At 34.1% G+C, this 10,787-nt stretch overlaps 1 non-coding gene across 1 annotated transcript; it reads right to left on the bottom strand.

Annotated features, from left to right (window-relative positions):
* Positions 1 to 10,241: 10,241 nt before the first annotated feature.
* Positions 10,242 to 10,346, bottom strand: LOC140596435 (U6 spliceosomal RNA). The gene has a single exon (XR_011998409.1). It is a non-coding gene; the product is annotated as a U6 spliceosomal RNA (small nuclear RNA).
* Between the last annotated feature and the right edge of the window lie 441 nt (positions 10,347 to 10,787).

Raw genomic sequence — 10,787 nt, 5'->3', positions numbered from 1 at the left:
ATACGCAATTATCTACTTAGAGGCTTATGAAAGATTTTCTTCACTTTTTAATTGAATAATTAATATAAATATTATTGGATATGCAGCCATGTATACAAGGCTTCATTAAATCCACTAGTAAATTTAGGGTAGTTTACATTAGTTCACTGAGCAAAGAAATTGTTTTAATTGTCTTTGTATTACAAAAATCCAATGACATTCTGAGACAAAAATATGTTCTTACTAAATATTTGTTGAATGAATGAATAAATTAATGAGAAGAAGAAATCCCCTAAAGTGATAAGCTATACATGCGTGTAACTGAAAGAATAAAACAAAGTAATAGGAAACATTAGTATTTTACTTGGTTACTATTTATTTTCTCATCCATTCCTGGCACTGGATTACGGGTATACCTCATGTTATGGTGCTTTGCTTTATTGTGCTTCCCACGTACTGCAATTTTTTATATATTGAAGATTTGTGGCAACTCCTGTTGAGCAGGTCTATTGGTGCCATTTTTCCAACAGTATTTGCTGACCTCGTGTCTTTATGTCAAGTTTAGGTAATTCTTGCAGCATCTCAAGTATTTTCACTATTGTAATGCTTCTTATCATAATGTGTGATCAGTAACCATTGTTGTCACTACTGTAACTGTTTTAGCGCACCATAAAACACGCCCTTATAAGACAACAAACTGAATCAATAAATGTGGTGTGTGTTCTGACTCCTCCACTGACTGGCTGTTCCTTCATCTCTGTTCCTGTCCTCGGGCCTTCCTACTTCCTGAGACACCATGGAATTTGCACTGGTTAAGGAATAAAAGTGGTGAAGTAGGTGATGGCTAGTGAAAACACTATAAGGATAATAGCTTGGAGTGCTCAATTTGGTTGAAGAATTGTTGATGTGGGGATGATAGAATACTTAAATTGAAAAACTAAAGTAATGGTGGATGAGAAATATGCTTGAAATTGGGATGGTGGCTGAGGAATCACGGCTATAACAATGTCATGGATCTGACCAAGAGAATATGTGCTGGAAGCTGGTACTGAATTATCCAATAGTTTAAAAACATGCTTAGCATGTGTATATGTACACCACATGCAACCACTTATTCACTTATGGGCAAGAATGTGCAAGCTAACAAATAATTAAATTTGAAATAATTTTATATTTTAAATATTTATTTCAAAAGACTAATAAAATCCTAATTTGCTTGGAAATTTTGTTTTATTATTAATTATGTTCATTTTAAATTAGATATGGGTAAGATACCCTAGTCTTTTCTGGGTAAGGAACGCTTAATCCTGGGTCCAAATAAAGGTGAGTTGGAGGAGGAGGATTGGAATTTAGTGGTCAAAGAACTGAAAAAATTGAGTTTTAATGCATTATCAACAAGATGAATCAATGTTTCTTATGGAAAATGCTATGAAGAATTCCAAGAGAAATCTCTGAGGATGGATGAATTCTGAGATGACAAAGCAAAGTATTTATTAGAGCTGGGTCCTAAAGGTTGGGTACCATATATAAGCGCATATGGTTATTTTTTCTGGGTATAAAATAACTAATGTAAAAAGCAAAAATTACAATAAATAAAAAAGAACAATGAAAATAAAATGTAATTTGCCTAAATATTTGAGGATCTGAAAAACAGTCTCCCTGTGCTCTTGTTCTCTTGCCATCTTCTGTCATTAAGAAATAATATCCAATTATTTATAATGCTTCATAATTTTTTACTTGACAATATGCCATGTGCTTTTTCCCATGCCAATATATACTATTTGAAAACAAAAATTATAATTTATTAAAAATGCAAAGGCACAGAGGAAGGGAGTGCAGAGCAAAGCTTATTCAAGAAACTAAGGAGTATGAGCAAAGGAGCTGAGAGAGAACTTTTTGCTGTGGAGAAGGAGAAAGAAGAGCTGGTTGGGCTTAAAAAGGTAGTCTGTGTTGTAAACTACTCCACTTGAGATAGTAAAGAGATACCTGTTTTTAGAAATCTCTGAATATCCATCTAAGGAATTTGAAACTGATTTTTTTTGGTGTGGGATTTATTGAAAGGAATTTATTAGGGAAATAAACTTGATTATAACTTGATTATACTTTGCATGTATGATGTGTTGAAAGGATTTGCCCAACATTAGAAACTGTGCATGCAGTGCAAGAGGCTTAAAGCCTGAGTTGTAAAAATAGTTGCCACAATTAAAGATTGAAACTGGTTCAAGAAACAATTTGAGGGAAGAAACATCAAATTGTAGATGCAGGAATAGCGACTTAAGTGTTAAGGTTAGGTTGGAAATAATGCCACTTAGAAAAGAGTAAAGTTTACTCAGAACTTTATTTATTTATTCATGAGAAACACAGAGAGAGAGAAGCAGAGACACAGGCAGAGGGAGAAGCAGGCTCCACGCTGGGAGCCTGATGTAGGACTTAATCCCAGGACCCCTGGATTACAACCTGAGCTAAAGGCAGATGCTTAACCACTGAGCCACCTGGGTGTCCCAGATAGAACATTTATAAAGGAGTCCAAGTGTTAGCAGCACGGGGTTATCAGATAAAAAATACAACACACACACACACACACACACACACACACACACACTCTCGCATACCCAATTACCAGAATTACTGACCTTACAGTTTTTCTATTCTAGGTGGGAAAACAGCAATTTTCTCAGATGACCTTTCAGGTATCAAAAAGGCTTTGATATATTTTCAGATATCAGTACTGTAAAAATCAGTGATAGAGTTGTTTGTTTTTAGGGAATCAGTGACTTACAGGTAATATTCAAGATTTCACTTGCTTCAGAGACTAAAGCAAGATAGAACCTGTTTTTTGTTCTTTTGTTTGTTCGTGTGTGTGTGTGTGTGTGTGCTCTAATTCCTGGCTCTCAGAAGCCAATTAATAAGAATGGAAGCACAGCTTTGCTTCCTTAGATATCAGACAAAATCCTCTATAATAAAAGGCTGTCAACTGTTCTGGATTTATTACTGTTGTTGTTATTTTGCTGTCGTTTTAGTATAAAATTTGTTACCAGCATTTAATATAAGATTTTTAAAGACATATTTATTTGAGAGAGAGAGAGCATGGGTGCGCACCTGTGAGAATGGGGGAGGGACAGAAAGAGAGGGAGAGACAGAATCTTTTTTTTTTTTTTTTTTTTTTTTTTTTTTTGGAGAGACAGAATCTTAAGCAGGCTTCACACCCATTACAGATCCAGAAGCAGGGCTCAATCTCAGGACCCTGAGATCATGATTTGAGCAAAAATCAAAAGTCAGGCTGAGCCATCCAGGAGCCCATTTTTTTTTAATTGGCAGGACTAGGTATTTGTAACCCTAAGTTGGCAATAGGCTATGCTAGTTTAAGAAGAGGCTCCTGCCTCTACTGGGCTGTGTACCCTTAAATAACTGGTCAATATCACTCTATGTTGCCTGAATCCAGTCTTCTTCCTGTTTCCTGTCTAGCTATGGCAGATATTTGAATTTGGAGCTTCTGCTTCAACATTCCTACCTTTAATGACCTTGGGGAACTATCAATAAATAAGGATGCCAAAGAGAAAGTCCTTTTGGAAGTGACCCTGATTTGCAAGATGGGGGAGGAAGGAAAGATAAAGAAATGTGTTTGGGGTGTTTATGGGAGGTTACAATGTGTCAAGTATGAGAGAGAGATGACAGCTGCACTTGTACTTGAGATATCACACCTGAGTGGCATTCATTTAATGGAAAGAAGTTAATGTCATGGGAATGAGTTAATTCTCTGCAAGTGTTATATGGACAAAGGAGAGAAAAGGGCTTCTGACATGTTGGAGGGAGTTTGTCTGGATATTACCAAAAGGAAAATGTAGAGAACAAACGAGTCAATCTTCAAGATAAAAGGAGGAAAATGTATCATAATCGTTTCATTTTTTTCACTTTGTTGAGAGAATTCACAAGTACTCTGATAGTGAATTTCGAGAAAGCACTTTCACATATTTTAAATGATTTGCTATTTTAAAAATGCACGCTGTTTTTGTCAGAATGACTGATAGAAATATCCTGATAAAGATGATAGATGATCTACAAATGTAGACATTTGCAGCTGCATTACTTACTTAAGGTTTTGATACATATGCACTAGCAGTTTCAGTACCAATTCAGTAGAAATAAATGTATCTTATTAAATTGCTATTTTAGGACAAAACATTGGCATTTTCTTGGACTTCCAAGAGACTTCAGCACATAATTTAATTTTCCAAAGCATCATGAGAATTCAACGAATTATGCAAGCAGAGAATGACAAATCTGAATGAAATAGTCTAACCTCACTTAAAAAAAAAACTGAATTCTTGATTTTATTGGCAATACACAAATTCAGTCTCCATATTAAATAAATAAAATTTACAAGAATATTTAAATGTCTCTTTGACCGCAATGCGTAATCTTAATCACCTCCCTTACCTAGAGGTAATCATCATTTTCAGTTTGTTGTATATCCTTCTGGAAATTTCATTATCATTTAAATATTTACTCATGTTGAAGTCAGTATATATGTACCAACATGGAACAATCTCCAAAACCTTTTGCTGAGTGGAAAAAGACCAGATTGCATACTAATAAATTTATTATAATAATATTTATATAAAAATAAACATACCCATTGAAAACAAGACTACATATTTTCTACAAGTTCCCTTTATTGCTACTTCTTCCTCCTCCTCCTCCTCCTCCTTCCACTACCTTTAGAATGGTAACCCTCATCTGTATTTCAGGTTTAGATCTCTCTTCTGCATTCCTAACCTATCTTTCTGGCTGCTTTAATATACAGCTTACTCTAATCATTCACAGATTCCTTGATGAGCAATAAAAGCTGAATATACTACCTTTCCATGTTTACTTTCTCCACCTTCTGTTTTCCCTATTTTTGTTAATCTTTCTACAATCATCCAGATGCCTCCCATTTCTCTGTCTCCAAATTTAATTATTTACTATCTTGTATCCCTCACTCTCTTAGCTTTATTGTCCATCATGTCTAATTTTTGTATATTCCTGTTGCCATAGGACTTATTTCAGCCTCGCACTTTTCATTTAGACTATTGCAATATTTCTGAGTACTCTTTCTGCTTCAAGTCTAGCGGTTCACAAATATATTGGATCACAGATTACCTGGGGGAAATATTCAAACCACAGATGCCCTCTTCATGTTCATTGCTGAAAAAGCTAGTTTGGGACGGTAACTCAAAATCATAGAGTTGATTCAAAAGTTTTCATTCTTCCAATTCAAAATCCTTCCCATACTAGACAGTGGCAGTCCTGTGAGTTTAGATTAGTCTAGTTTTCTATTGTTTGGGGTACTGAAGTTAGGATTATAGCTATAAATATTTGAACATTGCTCATTTAGTGGTTATAGAAGAGTTCAGTGATCTTCAGGATGAGACTTCCAGGAAACTTAAATGCCTATACACAAACTTTTCACTTAATGTGCAAATTACCATTATATTGTTTCTGATATAAACATATTTTAACATTACCTTACAACAAGAATAATTTTCTAATATTTTAGCTAATCTACAGGGGAATTTATGATGAGGAACATGCCATTGCCAATATTAAAAATTACTGGTGTGGAAAATTCATGAGAGATTTTAGGACTTATAAGGCTCTTGTAGGATTACAATGATGTAATATTAAGGAATTAAGAAGACTTTTTTCGCTAGGTATAATTACACTAATAAAAGAAATTTCTTTCTTAGACAAGATCATTTTGAAAGGGTGCTAACCTTGTCCATAGTTCTTATTTTAAAACAGATCCTTCTTTACAAAGATCTCTGAGATTGTTAGCTACAAATGAGGAAACTAATTTGATTACTTATAATAAAAAGATATTCTTCTATATTCTCCTATGTTTTTCTGATTTTTTCTTACTTATAGCTGATTAACTTGATCATTCTTTCTACCCACACAATCCTTATAGTTTTATGGTACCTGAAGATCCCTAGAAATAAACATTTTGGTGGTGGGAGTTCGTCTGTATAACCCACTAAAACAGGATTAAAAGGCCAATGTTATCAGAACAACCTTGATTGGTTTAAGACTCCTCTAAGAGTTTTGAGTTTATAATATGCAGTTCAATGGAAACTATTAAATTATTATTTTAAATATAAAATATGTATTGTCAAGATCTCAAGAATAATAGAATCAATGGGAGATCAATCAATTGATCTATCATCTTTCTTCTTTCTTTTTATTTCTATTTATTCATATCTATATATCTATTTGTTATCTCTTCTTTTTTCTTACCTTTATATCTATCTATCATCTATTATCACTTACACATGCAGAGACAAAGATTTGTTTTAAGGAACTGACTTATGTGATATGGGTTCTGACAATCCAAAATCTGGGCAGGCCAACAAGCTGGAAATTTAGGTAATGTTGCAGTCTTAAGGAGAAATTCTTCTTCAGGAATCTTCAGTCTTTGCTCTTTATTGTTCTTTCTGTTTGCCAACTCTTCTTTTCTCTTCCTCCCTTCCTTACTTCCTTTCCCCATCCCTTTCTTTCTTCCTCCATTTCTCTGTTTCTTTCTTCCTCTTTTCTTTTCTTCCTTGATTTTTTAAAATGAATGTATTCACCATTCATTCATTCATTAACAAATGAATTGGGTATCTTTACTCCACACCATGATTCATTTTCTCTAGTAAATGAGATAAAATTTTGCAAGAAATTTGTAAAGCCATAACATGGCAAATAAAAGTAGCACGTATTGCCAAATCACAAATAAAATGATGTGACTGATATGCAATTGTTATAATTAAAGAAAGAACCAAAAAAGCTTTATATTACATAAATCTCTTAGTAGGAACTTGAGATGGAAAATTACAGTAATTTATTGGGACTCCTGGGTGGCTCAGAGGTTGAGAGTCTGCCATCAGCTCAGGGCATGATCCTGGAGGCCTGGGATCGAGTCCCACATTGGGCTCCCTGCATGGAGCCTGCTTCTCCCTCTGCCTGTGTCTCTGCCTCTCTCTCTGTGTCCTCATGAATAAATAAATAAAATCTTTTAAAACAAAGAAAGTTACAATAACTTACATTTTCTCAGTATTCCAGACTTTTTAAATTATCTTCTCCTTGGATTGGAACATTTTCATTTTTGAGAGCTATATGTAAGGTAGTTTGTGTTGCCAAAAGATGTTTGTAAAGGATTTTTATGTAGTTCCCAAATATTTTAATTGCCAGTATTATCAGACCATCTATCAATAAAATGGCCTTTCACCTAAAAGCCAATATCAACTATTTTGAAAGTTTTACAAGTTACTCAAGAAAAATGTGGAAATTCTATTTATCTATACCTAGCCACATATCCAAGCTACTGCCTGATATTCCATTGTGAAATCATATAGCTCATTAGTAAGAGAACTTTTCTCTCCTCACCAAACCTAGAACTTTATGACTGGCAAGCCCATTATATTTTAATTTCCAAATGCAATAGTGGGTTCTTCTGACCTCATTGGAGAATATTTGTTAATTTTGTATTTGCACTTGATTGTTTATTATTAATGACCATTGTTCCTGCATGATGCTTAAAAATGTGATATCATTAATTTGCTTTGAAATTTACTCAAGTATAACTGTTACATTGAACAAACATCCTGTATGATGCCATCAGAAAGTGTAGTTCTTAACTCTTCCTATATGTGTAGTGTATGTTAATACAGGGTTGCAAGACTATATCTTCATCATCTTCATCAACACAAAAACATAAATATATATTGCAAAAGCTCATTATGTCTTATATTCAAACTCTATAAATTGTTTCTTTTTCTTTGGAAATGAAAGTTTTTGAACAAGCTAGGCAATGGAAATTATTTTTATAGATATTTATGCTACTACTCTCTTGGATTTAGTAGAAAAAAATCAGCAACATTATTATGTGTAGTCAGGGACCCTTTATTATTTCCCAGATGAGCCCTCAGATTTCTTTTACTATGGAATATCCATCTCTTTATCCTGATGTCTTCTTTAACTTTTCATCTTTGATTTATCTCTTCCTGCCCATATGCAGTTCTATTTTCTTTCTCTTCCAAGCTTTCATTCTTTCATTGAAAAATTTTGTTTTAATAGAAACAAGGAAAGGAGGTAAAGGCACTTCATTTTTAAGTATATGTAACTTTTATTTTAAACCTCTCTTCTGGGATGCCTGGATGGCTCAGCGGTTGAAAGTCTGCCTTAGCCCCAGGGTGTGACCCTGGGGTCCTAGAATCAAGTCCCACATTGAGATCCCTACATGAAGCCTGCTTCTCTCTCTGTGTATATCTCTGCCCCCTCTCTGAGGCTCTCATGAATAAATAAATAAATAAATAAATAAACCCCCAAAAAACAAAACAAAACAAAAAAACCTCGCTTCTGTTTGCAACCTTCCCTGTGAATCCTATCTTTGGGGTTCATGTGCTTACTAAAACAACAGCAACAACAACAAAAAACAAAACAAACACAACAAAACAAAACAAAAACCGAAAAGACCTTGATAAAAAGTCCAGAAAAAAAAATTGTCTAAAGAGTATTGAGGGACCTCACATAAAACTTGCAGTTACAGGAAGCTTCTCTCAGTTACAAAATCACTTCTTGCTTTACAGAGTGTGATTTTATTTACTTTACTCAAAACTTCAAGATTGTTTTTAATCTGATTTGCCTATTGAGACCAATGTGATATTTAACCAGCCTCTGTTTCCTGATGGTTTCCCTCCCTGGCTTCTGAAGCTTCCCAGATGTATACATGGTGTGCTCTCACATCCTGTTACCGACATTAATATATTTCACCCTTGCAACTTGTCCTTTATGACTCTTCCTACATCCACCATTGCAGACTTCTCTATTATAATGTAATCTCGGCTACTATAAATTTACATTAGTTCAAATTATGTCTTTTTTTTAGATGAAATGCAAGCACCTTGTCCTTCAACTTTCAAGAAGGCTGTCATATAACACCGGAGGAAGCTGGCAACTTTATGGGAAGCATATGTTGAGCCCTCAACATTCACCAATTAATGACCCTAATGCAAAGCAATTTAAACAAGGAGGGAAACATGCTCCAGTGTCTAAGAGAAAACAAAACAAAATAAAACAGCAAGAATAAGATTATGTGGTTTGAAGTCAAGAGGATAAGTTTTCAAAGCCTAAACAAGTGATTTGTAAAGAATAATTCCACTTTCCATAAAACTGAGAACCTGTGAAAGCTGAGAACAAGAAATCTGCAAGCAAACTGTGGATGGCAGGGCAATAGGTTATGGTCCTGAGAATATATATATATATATATATATATATATATATAATCCATTAGGATATATATCCTGTATATATATATATATTATCCATCCATTAGTTCATTAGATCATCATTTTATATATATATACTTTATATATATAATATATATGCATATATATATAAATTTTACATCCTCCCCAGCAATAAAGGGAGATATATTTGTGCAAAGGTAAATCTGGATGCAAATTATTATTTTTGGAGAGAAAATTATAAAAGCATAATCTGTTGGTACTGAAAGAACACAGAGGTTAATCAGTCAAAATCTCTAATCTTACAAAAGAGAACACTGAGGTATTCATTATTGAAAGTATAACTCTTAGAATATCTCTTAATTCTACTTTTCTGTTCTTAACTTTTACTACTTGTCCTTGGCACAATATTTTGACATACATTCTTTTTGTTCTAGAACATGTTAACTGTGCTTATAAAGACAAGGTCCCACAGAGAATCAGAATAACTTTTCAGAAACTCTGCCTCCCTCCCAAACTTCTCAATGTAAAATTATAATTTAGAGAAATAGCTAATTAGGGGCAGCTGGGTGGCTCAGCTGGTTAATTTTCTGACTCATGATTTCAGCTCAGGTTATGACCTCAGGATCCTGAGATAGAGCCCTGCTTTGGGCTCCACACTAGGCGTGGAGTATGCTTAAGATTTTCTCTCTCCCACACTCTGTCCCTTCTCTCCTTGTGTGTTATGTTCTCTCTCTGTCTCAAAAGAAAAAAAAAGGAAAATATCTAATTATTCATTTCAATAAAGATATAAATGTTTTTCAGTTTTTTATTATGAAACAATTGTTAAATTTTAATTCTTTTCTAATTCAAAGATATATACATATAAAAGTTGCAAAAGACAAAAAACTTATGAAGAGAAGTAGGAGAAAATAATCAGATATCCAATACTACATTTTGATGCAGTTTTTCCTATTTATTCTTATGTTTGTTGAAATAATTTTCTTTTCTTTTTTTTTTTAATTGGAATGCTTCATGAATTTGGGCGTCATTCTTGCACAGAGTTTATGCTAATCTCCTTTGTATTGTTCCAATTTTACTATGTGTTGCTAAAGTGAGCACTATTAAAGATTTTATTTATTTATTTGAGAGAGAGAGAGAGAGAGCATGAACGAGGGGAGGGGCTGACAAGGAGGGAGAGGGAGAGAGAATCTCTCTCTGAGCACAGAGCCCAACGTGGGGCTTAATCTTATGACCCTGAGATCATGACCTGAGCTGAAACCAAGAGTTTGACACCTGACTGAGCCACCCAGACATATGAGAAGCAAGCACTATTGAAATAATTTTGTACATACAGAGTTGTGATCTATTCTATCATTTTAACATTGTTTGAGACAGTTTTTTTCTTTTTTTTTTTTTTTTTTTTTTTTTTTTTAAATTTTTTTTTATTTATTTATGATAGGCACACAGTGAGAGAGAGAGGCAGAGACACAGGCAGAGGGAGAAGCAGGCTCCATGCACCGGGAGCCCGATGTGGGATTCGATCCCGGGTCTCCAGGATCG

This window comes from Vulpes vulpes, unplaced genomic scaffold, assembly GCF_048418805.1.
Source record: "Vulpes vulpes isolate BD-2025 unplaced genomic scaffold, VulVul3 Bu000000642, whole genome shotgun sequence".
NCBI classification, from domain to species: domain Eukaryota; kingdom Metazoa; phylum Chordata; class Mammalia; order Carnivora; family Canidae; genus Vulpes; species Vulpes vulpes.
Note: the sequence above shows the minus strand (reverse complement) of the source record. Positions and strands in the feature narration are given on the sequence as shown.